Source organism: Coturnix japonica, chromosome 38 (genome assembly GCF_054131305.1).
Source record: "Coturnix japonica strain WE chromosome 38, WE-NBRP24, whole genome shotgun sequence".
NCBI classification, from domain to species: domain Eukaryota; kingdom Metazoa; phylum Chordata; class Aves; order Galliformes; family Phasianidae; genus Coturnix; species Coturnix japonica.
The window spans coordinates 5,260,516-5,272,395 of NC_140700.1; the positions used below are offsets into that span (position 1 = coordinate 5,260,516).

At 51.0% G+C, this 11,880-nt stretch overlaps 1 long non-coding RNA gene across 6 annotated transcripts; it reads left to right on the top strand.

Annotated features, from left to right (window-relative positions):
• Window positions 1-1,674: 1,674 nt before the first annotated feature.
• Window positions 1,675-11,880, top strand: LOC107324770 (uncharacterized). Of its 6 annotated transcripts, none has more exons than XR_014938810.1 (8): window positions 1,675-2,264; window positions 2,619-3,918; window positions 4,833-4,980; window positions 5,918-6,262; window positions 7,909-8,068; window positions 8,391-11,096; window positions 11,377-11,504; window positions 11,630-11,880. It is a non-coding gene; the product is annotated as an uncharacterized LOC107324770 (long non-coding RNA). The 6 variants fall into 6 exon arrangements; XR_014938813.1 differs by having other exon boundaries at window positions 1,678-3,918; window positions 8,391-10,713; window positions 10,795-11,096; XR_014938809.1 differs by having other exon boundaries at window positions 1,681-3,918; window positions 8,391-9,946; window positions 10,122-11,096.

The following is an 11,880-nucleotide window of genomic DNA, read 5'->3' on the forward strand; positions in this document are numbered from 1 at the left end:
CTTTATGGGCTCCAGAACTCATTAGCATCTCTGAGCAAACATAAGAGCAACAAGCAAACAAGATCCCTTTCCTTCATCTGTGCGTTTTGGTTTTAAATATTGCGTTTCCAGGGATAAACGTTGGCAACACTTGAAATAAGACGTATTAATTAATGAACGAAGCACTTAATTTAGGTTTAATAGGATAATCCTTTGCTGCATGTAACATAAATAGTAATTGAATATTAGGAATGCATTGAGTGAGAATTAACAACTGCGGGAGAGAGAGCTGCATTTCATTGCGCTCTTGTTAAGCGCGTGGCCCAGCCTGGGTCTCTGGTGTAGGAGAGCTGGATTCAAAGGCTCTGAAAGTCAATGGAGAAACTGCTCTGAAATGGGTTTGCAAAGCAGGGTGAGAAAATCAGGATTAGGCTTTTGTTCTTGACAGATCCAGTGCCTGACCCGGAGCTCAGCTGAACAGAGGGACCTCCTCGCATTGACTTCCAGAGCAGCTGGATCATTCAGCAGCTGAAATCTAGCCATCATCCTAAACACGGCTTTAGGAGGAATATAATAATCAGCAGTGTGGGGAATTGGCAGGTCGGGAGGCAAGGGGCTGCTTTGTTCCTTACCCAGGCAGCGCTGAGTGTTCTGTTCCCTCTCTGCTGCTGGGAGATAGCAGAGCCCTGGCTGGCTGCAGGACATGGATAGGGAGGCACTGGGGGCTGTGCTGGAAAAAAGGAGAAAATTAAGAAAAAAAAGAGTGAGAAAAGCTGGACTTTTAACCCATTTGGAGTCCTTTGCAACAAACTATGGGGCTGTTATGTCAGCTTTTGAAAGCAGGAGATCAAGCAAGGAGACACCAGCAATGTGCAGGAGGGAATGCTGGCATCTCAGCTGTGCAGCAGAGCTGGAGTAGCGCTCCCTGGGCTGTAAGTCACCCCTTCTCTTTTACCCCTGGCTGTGACGGCTGCAGGCAGCGCAGCCCTGCATCCTGGCTCTCTCTCTGAGTTGATTCTGCCACCTTTCTTTCATTCTGGGATTTATTTGTTGCCGCTCGCTCAATTACATTATTGCAAATTGTGAGTGATAAAACCCTTAAATTACTTATAGCTCATCCTTGTTTAAGAGAATAATTAGCGTGTTTCTAAACAGGGAGCAATTCTTCTCAATGGGAAACTTAAAGGATGCTTTCCCTGTAACTTACGCTACATAAATAATTGATCATTGATTACACAAGAGTTTGATGCTGCCTGGCCCCAAAATCTCTCCCTCCTTCTCACGCTAAGCTGCAGTTCCCCTCGTGCTGAGGATCTCTGCAGGCTGGAAGTGCTGCAGATCCCATCTGGGGGTCTGCTCAGGGCTGTCCCCATGGCAGGGTATAGAGCAGCAGTGTACCCCACATTGCTGGGATGCTCCTATTGCATCCCTATTCTGTGATACACCTGCATGGAAACCCTCAACCAAACCCCAGCCTGGCAGCCTCATTGGGATTCTGGAGTTGATCACAGAGTTTCTCGAGCTCTTACTTTAATTATTTTTTCCCCTGACCAGAAAAACTGCCTCAAACCTCCACCGTTTGCCCGTGTCACTGAAACCCATATGAGTGATTTATGCAGCTGGCAGCAGGGAGGTTATTTAGCTATTGTTTTAAAAGCAGGTGCAAGGGAGCAGGAATGGAGACATATTTCATCTGTGCTTCAGCCCCTGCCACCTGGGAGAGGCTGGGAAACAGATAGGGAGAGCTGCTCCCATCCATCTCCTGGGCTGGGAGGAGCAGATCTCATGGCAGGGTTTAGACCCTCTGCATGGCGTTGGGGATGATGTGGGTTTGGGTGGCAGGAAGCTGAGTGCCCCACAGCTGTGGGTCCCAGCAGGAGGAGCCTGTGCCCCCTTATCCTTGCAGGGAACCATGGCTGTTTTCAGTGCTGTGTGGTGAGGCAGAGAGTTGTGATTTCCAGCGCAACCCAGTTCTCCCTCTATGTTAATTAAACAGGACAGGAACACGGACCTGGCTTCTCTGAACAAGAAATCAACTGGAAGGTGGCTCCTTTCCCGAGCACTGCTGCTTCAGCAACACGAGTGGGGGAGACAGGAGGAGGAGAAGAACCCTGGATTAAATTTAATGAAAATAAATACATCAGCTCTGCTGGCAGCAGATGGGGCCCTGCTTAGGGGACAGTGAGTCCGGCTCATTCTTCAGGAGCTGTAACTGTGCTGGCTCACAGCCCGACCGGTGGCTTTGCACAAAGTGCTTCTGGAGGTCTGGGGAAGATGCCATGGAGGTGAGACAGCCCGCAGGACAGTGATAGATGAAGGAATGCTTCACCAAGCTGCCGTGTGCTTTGTGAGGAGCCTGTCGTGCTGGATGCTAAATACCAAATGGAGATTAAATGGTGGTGCTGCAGGAGGGTGGAGGTGGGGAGTTCAACCTCTCTGCTCCTGAGGGTTTTGCTCAGCAAAACTTCCTGCAGAGTTACACAGAGGTGTGGGGGCTTCACAGGGTCAGATGGTTCCTTGGTTTTTCTGTTATTGAGCTGCCCCCTCCTCCACTGCTACCCCAAACCTGGTTATTGCTTTAGTAATGATGTGCTCCCTTACAGTGTTGTCCCAGATCTGGTTTCCTTTGTGTCCCATAGCACATCTGGCACAGGTTCCTGCCCACGGTGTGGAGACCAACTGGCATCTGCCTTCCTTCTCCAGAAACTGCTTCTACACAACGTGATCGTGGAGTATCTCGGAGCCTGTATGTGGTTACAGTCAGCCCACAGCTCACAGAGTCCCCAGGGAGACGGGGACCCAACAGATGGATGGGCAGAAAAGAGAGCAGTAACTGCATTCAGTCCCATTTCCTTGGGAAATCGGGCTGGAAAGGGTGAACCAGCACCTCGGCAGCTGGCAGGGATGGGGTAGGATGTGGGAAGAGAAATAGCTGCTGTCAGGGACAGAGCTGTGAGAGGGGCTGGGGGCTGATGGTCACCCCCAGCATGCAGTGAGCTGTGCCCAGCTCCCAGGGCTGTCCCTTCTTGGCAATGTTAATGAGAGGTTTGCCTGTGTCCTGTGGTGATCTGCCGGGCTTTGTTTGCTTAGCTGAGCTTCTCCAAAGCTCTGGGCTGTTTGTGTGCAGGGATTTGATTTCAGGTCCATCTCGAACCCTCGTCGTGCCTCGTGGTGACATTTCCCTTGCTAAATATCAGAACGAGGATCTCTGAAAGCCAGAGCGAGGAAGGACAGAGCGAGAGATGCGGGATGAAGGACAGCAAAGGGCTGGAGGAGAGGATTAGGGCTACGATAATAGGAAGTGAAAGGAAAACAAAGTCCAAATCAGGCCCCGTGGAGGAGTAAACACCAGGATGGTTGGGTGGGCAAGCACGGCTCCTGCAGAGGCTGTGGGATCATTCAAAAAGCAATTAAATGCTTTCCTGGGGGAACCGGCTTATGGGAAGGAAGGAGACAGCTTGGACCTTCTCCAGTCCCTGCTATCTTTAATAATCTTCCAGCAGCTTGAGCCAGCTGGTGGCTAAAGGCAACAGCCAGCAGTCTGTAGGGGATGTGGGTCGAGGGCTGAAGTGTGGGGCTGCAGCCAGGCGGGTTGGTTGCATTGCTCTGCAGTGCTGCATGGGAGGAGTCCCTTGTGATCCTCTGGGCTGGTTCCAAAATGCCCCAACCCCCTGATGCTACAAGGCCTTGGGAAGAGCGATGGGTTCTGGGCTCTCCCACTGCTCTCCAGCACCAGTGAGTCAAACCCAAGGTTCTGGTCCTGAAGGTTATTCCATGGCATCTGTCTTGGTCATTTTTCTCTTTAATTTAATTGTTTATTCCTATAGGAAGAAAGAAATCACCTTTTCACGTGCCACCCTGCTGCGGCTGCACCACGGGGCTCCTCTGGGTGCTTCCCCCCCTCACAGCAGTGGGGTGATGGCATGGAGCCATCAGAAGGTGGGTTTCTCAGGGTTGCAATGCAGCCGCCGACGTGCGGGAGGCAGCCGGCTTGACGTGCAATTTGCATTTTAATCAAGAAACTCGTATTTTTTCCGTCATTTGCATTTAAATCAGGCGTGTTTCATAACTGAACATCCCTCTTAAATGCGTGCTTTGTGCTTTGGCTGGGCTGGGGGAGGTCAGGAGAGGCTTTGCTTTGCTCATGGGGTAGGTGGTGTCGTGCTTTGCTCACAGGTGGTTTCTGCTGTCCCCTGGGTGAGCTGCTGGAGCATGGCAGAGCATTGCATGTTAATGGCAGAGCATTGCATGTTAATGGCAGAGCATTGCATGGTGCATGGCAGAGGGGAGGCAGGGAGCTGCAGCTCTCCATCCCAGAGCCTGGCTGTCCCCAACCCACTGCTGAGCATTTGGACACCCAGCTGCCAAAATGGTGCTGTGCCCCCACTGCTCCTTTGGGGAACGCATCTGAGAGGGACGAGGCAGAGGCTGAGTAACAGTGGGAATAATTCAGGTTGATTTTTTCCCAGCCTTCTCATTTGCTGAACGTGTCACCAGCCGTGTAGTATGCGGGGAGTTTCGTATCAATTTTCTGCAATGCCAGGCCATAAATAAAGAAAACAAATGTCGTGCCTGTTAATCAGCGGCTGCTCACCCAAATGAGTTCCCTGTGCGTTTCCCTGTTCTATAATTACTTGTCTCCTGCTGCTAGTTTGTAACTTCTCAGGCTGTGGCTCTGCTCGTGGCTTTTCCCCTTTCCTTTGACAGGATTAATCTGTTGCTTGTTGGGTTGGTTGTAGGTTTGCTTTTTTTCCCCTCTATTTATTTCAGGCAGGGGGGAGTTAAGAACCTTTAGATTTGTAGGGGAGGTTGCTGAGTGTGGTTCATGGTGCATGTGTGCTTCTCTCTTCCAGGAGCAGAACCTGAGCTCAGCACCCAGCACAGCAGGGCAGGAGGAAGCAGCCCTTTCAATTCTAGGGTGGGCAGCTTGGAGCAGATAAGATGAGCAGACAAGGAACAGCTGTGAAAACACAATGTAATTTCCCAACCCTCCAAACCGAGGTAACTTCATCTCCCTTCCCCTTTGCACTGAAAATAATTGTAATTTACACGCCAATGGGGACGGACACTCTGAAACATCTCGTGGCAGGAAAGCATTCACTGCAGCCATCACGTGGATCTGCTCCTGGGGAGTGATGCATGAGGAGGGGGGCTAAGAGATGGGTTTTTTGGGGGCAGCAGAAAGAATGCATCCCTGGTGCCTCCCTGGGCTGCCTGCTGCACGCAGCAATGCCGTGTGCTTTATGTCCATTGAAGCCTTCCTGGATGCTCGTTTCCCCGGCAGCCTCTGCTTTGAAGGAAGAATAAAGGACTTGCTTTCTAGTGCAGCATAAGAGAAAGCACACTGGGGAAGCTGGTCTGCCCTATGGGAGGAATAATAGGTCTATTAGGTGAATACATTTGCTGTGCACCCAGCCAAAACGTTTCATTAAAACAACGGGGCTCCTCCCTCCCATGCTAATAAATTAACCTCTGTGCAGGGACGGAGCTGCAGGAAGGAGTTGTTTATTGGAGCCAAGCACTGCAGCTCCCGCTGGAGCCCCATAGCCAACAATAGCTGATGGAGGGGATTCCTTCTTGGCCTCCATCTTTTCATCCATTTCTGTGGCTTTGGGAGAGGATGGGCAGTGACCTGGTCAGGATGGGGAGGCCCTGGTGCACTCTTGGCTGTAGCTTTGGTGTTTGATCTCTGTTTTTGGATGCTACTGCCTCTGGGTTGGGGTCTGTGATCACATCTGTAGGCTCTGTTCTATTTTTTGGCTTGTATCTGTCACCTGGGAGCATCTTGCTGCTCTTTGGGGCTGAGCACTTGGCCGATGCTTGGTGAAAGGTGTTTCCAAAAGAGAGATGCTGTGCTTGTGCGTTCCAGCAGCCATCAAATAGCTCAGAGGAAAATCCATGGTGAAATATTTTCCTTTTCTTCATTGCTGCCCTACAGGCCCCTTGGCAATGCAATGGAGACGCATCCCTACCCTCATCCCTGCAGAGCTGAGTGCCTGAAATGAAGTTATCCCCATCCGCCTTCCCCTGGGTGAGCAGTACAGCACACTGCAGCCTCGGAAATGTGAGCAGATCTCCTGCCTGTCAGCGTGTGAACCCAGCGAGCAGAGCGAGGAGGAGGAGGGGAGGAAGGAGAGCATGGCCATGTGTGTGCAGGAAGCCAGCACTGTGCACCCCAAGGAGACGCGCGCCGCCTTCGCCCACTCTCTGCTGTCGAAGCACTGGGTGCAATGTGCTCGTCCTGACACTTCGCTGCCTGTTTCTCGAAACCCGTCAGAACTGGGTGGGTGCTCAGATGGGTGGCATATGGTCTGAGCTCACCCAGCGAAAACAGGAGCGGGAAATGGGTCGGGGAGAGTGGGAGGGAGGAAGCGCTGCCATCAGGGAGCCGTCCTGCTGGCAGCTGCCTCAATGTGAGCACAGCCCTGATCCGGCTGCATGGGGAGACTGTGGGGAGCTGCTTGGTGGGGCTGCCCTGCAGGGGGGAACGGTCTGAGTGTGTTGTTCTGTGAGTTTCAGGTGTGGGAGTGCACACTGGGTGTCGTCCTTCTTGTTGGTGAGGTGTGGGGTTGGCACCCAGGGCTGAGGATGTCTGGACATCCTGCCCCATTGTGAGCTGGCGTTGCAAGCAGAGCAGTGCACTGAAAGCCAAGAAAAGCCAGATCTGGGTGCTCGCTGTGCCTCCAAGCCCTATGGGCTCCAAGCAGCCATATCCTGCAGGAGCTGTAGCTGCAGTTGTGCTGAGTTTTGGTGCTGAGGGAGTCCAGCAGGATGGGGACACCAGCGGGTCCGTGCTGAGTGTGGTGGGGACGCATCTGCCAGCCCATCTGGCACAGCAGCTGCCGGCAGGAGCTGGGGCTGTGTGTGCTGAGTGCGGGTGGATGGAAGTAACTACTGGGAGAGAGGGGAAACCTGCAGCAGAACAGAGGGCTGCATCTGGGTTGAATGCTGATGTGCACTGTGCTGGTCTGGTGGGAGCTATGTGACACCAAGGAAAGCAATAGTGAAACTCCTAGGGTTTGGCAGAGCTCAGTGCAACCTGTTGTGTTGGCTTTGTGGTCCCCCTTAGGTCTCTGGTGCACTGTGGGAGGAGACAATGCTCTGTGCAGGACCATGAGATGTGGATAGTGTGGATCTGGGGCACAAAAGCACTTGAATAGGGTTTGGGGGGAGCTGGACCATGAAAGGAAGACATGGAGGGCTTAATGAGCCTGATCTGTGGGCATCAGCACCTGAAGTGTGGTGTGATCTTCCATGTGATGTTTGGTCTTGTTGATGGAGCCAGTAGGGACAAGTTGGTCCACAACCCACCGAGAGCTCCCAGAATCCTGAGTCCATCCCCAGCCCCTTACAGAACAGTGCAGAACATCACTCACCTCCAGGCTCTCTATGGAAGCTGGAGATCAAGAAGAGTTTCTTTTTAAAAGCAAGCTGGCTTTGCCCATCCTCCCCTTTTCAAAGCCAGATTTCTGCAGAGATTTGTCTTCTGGGCTCTGGGTTCTCCTGGTTGGATCCTTCTTGTAATTCATCATCACCAACATCACGTCTTGCTTTTAATCAGCCTCCACCATTCAGGCATGCTGCAGCTCCCTAGACAGCAAAGCATTACCCTTCATAACGAGCAGGACTTGGGGGGCACGGGGGAGCACAGCCCATTGCTCTTCATCACCGCCAATGGATCAGAGCAGATCACTTCTGCAACAGCTTTAATAAATTGATTCAATTTGGCAAGCAGAAAAAGATAAAAATAAGAGAGGGAGATTAAAAAGTAAAGGAGGGAATAATGCGAGATGCTCCCAGCAATTGTGGTGGATGGTAAATCTCTTTTTTATTACTCCTTTATTATTTCCAGAATCTGAAGTTTAAATAATTAAGCAGAATAAATGGTGGATGAATATTATTTTCAAGTTTTATTTATTGATTCTCAAGGGACAGATGTGCACAGAGACCCGGGCACTGAGGAAACTAATTTCTCCACTGGTGTAAATCAGCATAGCATCATTAGCATGAACACCATTTAAAGGAGATTTACACAAGCTGAGAGTCCAGCCTCCTAATTTTGGAAAGAAAATATGACAGACTTTGTCAGGTTTGATATTTTTTTGTGTTCTGTGCAATTCATTTCTTTTCCAATTTAAAAGCACACCCCGTATGTTTCCTTCTGTAATTTAAACGTGCTTCTTGAGAGCCTTGTTCACTCCAAAGGTCCTTTTTGGAGCTTGAGATGGCTGAACTGTGCTCTCAGCTCAGTGATGCCGCTGGTAGTTGGGAAGGGATGGTGTGAGTGATGGAATGGGGGCCACCATTCCTCTGAGTGCCCCAGGTTCCTGGCTTTGCCCTCACCACACTGTGGTATGGGATGGACACCTTGATCCTTGGCTGCTCCTCATTGCATCTTTCACCTCTTGCAGGCACCCCGGGGCTCCCATCTTCCAGCGGAAACCTCCAGCACTGCGATATTTTCAGCACTGCGGAGGAGAGCGAAGCGACGACTGCTGCAGTGAGAACAACAGAGGCCGCGGAGGAGAAGGAGGTGATCCGATATTAACAGGGGGGGCCAATTAAGGACGCCAGGAATTAAAGACATCTGACACCTGTAAGTAAATTAACCCAAAGGCAATGTGCTGGTAGAGGAATTTCTGCTACACGGGGAGTGACATATGGCCAGAGCAGCCCTGTGAGCAGACAAAGAGGTGGTTCCCTTTGTTATACAACCTTGCTTGTGTGCTAAAACCAATTAGGGCACATCATCCGTGCTGCTGGAGCTGGTAGTGATGGCACGGGGGCTGGAAATGCTGACAGGTTTCAGGAGTCCCGAACTCCGCTCGTGCAAAGACAACACGATGAGGCGTCATAAGGAGTTTTTTGTACTTGAGTCGACACTGGAATGTAAATATGGGGAACACGGGGCTGGGTGGGAGATTCTGACTTGTATGGCATCATTCAGCGCTGATGATCCCTCCAGCCAGCCTGGCTTTGTTGGGGCAGAGGCCCAATATTGTGCTTGCTGATCTTGTCTCGCTCCTCTCCACAAAGCTGGGCCATGTTCTTGCCCCTACCCAAGTGTGTTGTGCTCATCCACTTACCCAGCATCTCTCCCACAAAGCACTTGCCTGGCTCTGACAGTGGGGCAGCCATCACCTGTCTGTGCATGTGCATGGGAGGAACCATGCGTGGGACTGAGCTCTGGCTCCCACCATCTCAGCAGGAGTGAGATTTGGTCCTCGGAAATGTCATTTGCTAAACAACAAGTCATGATAAACACTTATTGTTATTCTCCTATTTATTTTCTCTCCCCTCTCTGTGGGAGTAGATGCTATTGCTAAGTGACCGAACTCTCACTTGACCCTTGAAAATCCAAGAGTCATGTTTAATTCATGTCTTTTATTTATAGGTTTGGGGCTCCTCTGGTTGCTGTCCTGAGCTGTGCTCTCTCCAGGAACAGCCGTCAGGACTGCGCTGCAGTGTCAGCTCCATTCACGCTGATGAGGGCTTGGGAAACAAACAAACAAACACAACAAAATCAAGGGGGAAAAAGAAGAAAAAGGGGAAGTTTTGCAGTCTGAACGCATGGATGGATGTTTTCAGAGCAGCTGCAGCTCACTGCCCACCCACCCGCCATCGTATCAGGGGTTTTCCTGCCCCAACCAGAAGTTTTGTTTGTCACTTTGAGCTCTTCATGAGCCTTATCATAAAAGGATGCTGCTGGGGGTGGAAGTGCGCTGGGTCATGGTTTGGACCCATGGTTTTCCTCTCCCACTGCCCCTTTTCTTCTTAAAGAATAGGAAGGAATTATATCCCATCAGTGGCTTTTAAAAGCCAACTGAAAATGTCCTTTATTAAATTACCACCCTATTGATCTAGCAGTCATCCGAAAGGGGATTGATTGAGGACTTAAACAGACGCGCAGCCGGGCCAGACGCTCAATTAATGTGCATAAACGGGCAGGGAAGAAGCAATTTTCAGAGTAAGTCAAGCAAGAGATCAATCCTGTTTTGCCTCCTATGCCAAAGTTGCTTGTGTATTTATTTTTACATTATTCCATCTTGGGGGCTTTTTGTCCCTCTTAAGATGAGCGTGTTGTTGAGAGGCAGCACTCAGAGCTCAGCTCAGTGTGCTCAGCCATCGCTCCTTTCCTGCAGGCCTTGGAGATTATGCCTTCCCAGGAGGGTTGGTGTCTTTCTTCCCAGTCTCCCTGAAGCCAGATGTAGATGGCATCACCCTGTCCATGTAAAGGGGTCACTCATGGTTTGCAGTGACTGGAGGAGAGCACAGAGCCAGGCTGCTGAGCTAAGGGGGAGGGCTGAGCTAAGTAATGTGTTGGCACATGGGACTGTGGGCATGGTGGATTGAGTCCAGGTTGGATTTGGGTATCTCAGAGGTCTTTTCCAGCCTGAATGTTTCTATGATTCTATGTCATTTCACAGCCTCAGGCAGTTCATCCTGGTGAGCTAGAGATGCTAGATGCACACCTGGTGCAGACCCACCAGGTCCTCCCATAAGGAGCCAAAGTGACTGCACAGCAGAGAACACTGTGGATTCTGTGCTCCTGAGTGTGCACAACTGAAGCCCGCTCACTGCTTTGGTTTTTCCTTGTTCAGCATCTTCTAATCAGAAGTCAAATCTCCTTTGGGGTGAAGGACCTCTGTTCTGCCACGCTTAGGGAATATGGGCTCAAAAACACCCGTGTGAGCTCTTCCTTCTCCCCTTCTCTCTTGTTGTCCTCATGATCAGGTGGGTGTAAGATCCATGTTGGGGCATATGGAGAAGAACTCCTGCCTGTTGCTTAGCCGCCTCCTGTCCCACCAACCTCAGGCATCCCTTCTTGCTGCTGCTCCATAGAACAATGTGGCTTTGTGCATCCCCTGCCTGAACACAGAGCCCTCGTCCTGACCTGGCATCACTGCTGAGTCACTGCGGCAGGCAGCCTCTCCTTCTCTCAACTGCAGCCAGGAGGAAACGTGCTCCGAGCTACAGCCATAATTAGCAGGAGCTCATTGCAAAGGCTGAGGCTGAGGGCTTTCCCTGTCTGTTACATCTCAAGAAGCCTGTCATTATGTGGATGGAGAAGCTTTATTCCTCTTTCACTTTGCACAGCGAGGGAGTTCCTTTCCCACGTAGGTTGTGCTGGTGGGAGGACTGGGATGTGCTGAGGGTGAGGGTGCCTTGGGGTTTGCTGGGGTTTGGGCTGGAGCTGCTTGGGGAGGGGACAGGAGGAAGGGATGAGAGGAATTGTGGGGTGGGGGAGAGCTGGAGGGGGTTGCTCAGTTTGCAGTTGTTCAGTTCAGTGCCTTAAGAGCTAAAGCCAGGGATGGTGGGAGGGAGGAGGAGCACAGCCCCTCTGACAGAGTTTGGGAGTGGGGCCTTTGGGGGGTCCTGACCCATCTCCTCTTTCAGCCCATGAAACCCATTAGGAGCAACAGAGAGGAACTGAAGCCGGAGGCTCCTTTCCCCTGTCTCATCTTTGTGATGCAGTCACTTTTAAGGAGAATAAATTATTGAATGGGTGAAATCTTCTGTGCAGGGTAATAAAAATGAATCCTCAATTAGACAGCACCTGAATGGGGGCAGCTCCAGCTGCAGGCAGAGACCTCTCACCTCTTTTTCTTTGCTTTTTTAACCCAAGGTTGTTGTTTCTTCCCTGCCCAAGGTTGGCTGTGCTGGAAAGGATGTGCAACACAGCAGCAGGGTCGTGTCAGCAGGAGGGATCTGGTGATCTCCTTTGGACCAAGAGCTGGTCAGCAATGAAAAGGGATTTGTGTTTGTTTGTTGTTAAATTTTTAATAGCTCTGCTCTTTGAGTTTTGAAGGCAATGTTTCATTTCAGCGCCTTCCTTTGCCCCTGGTAGTACAAGCTGTAATTTGATGTGCTCTGTGTTAATAAAGGAACGTTCCTTCTTTT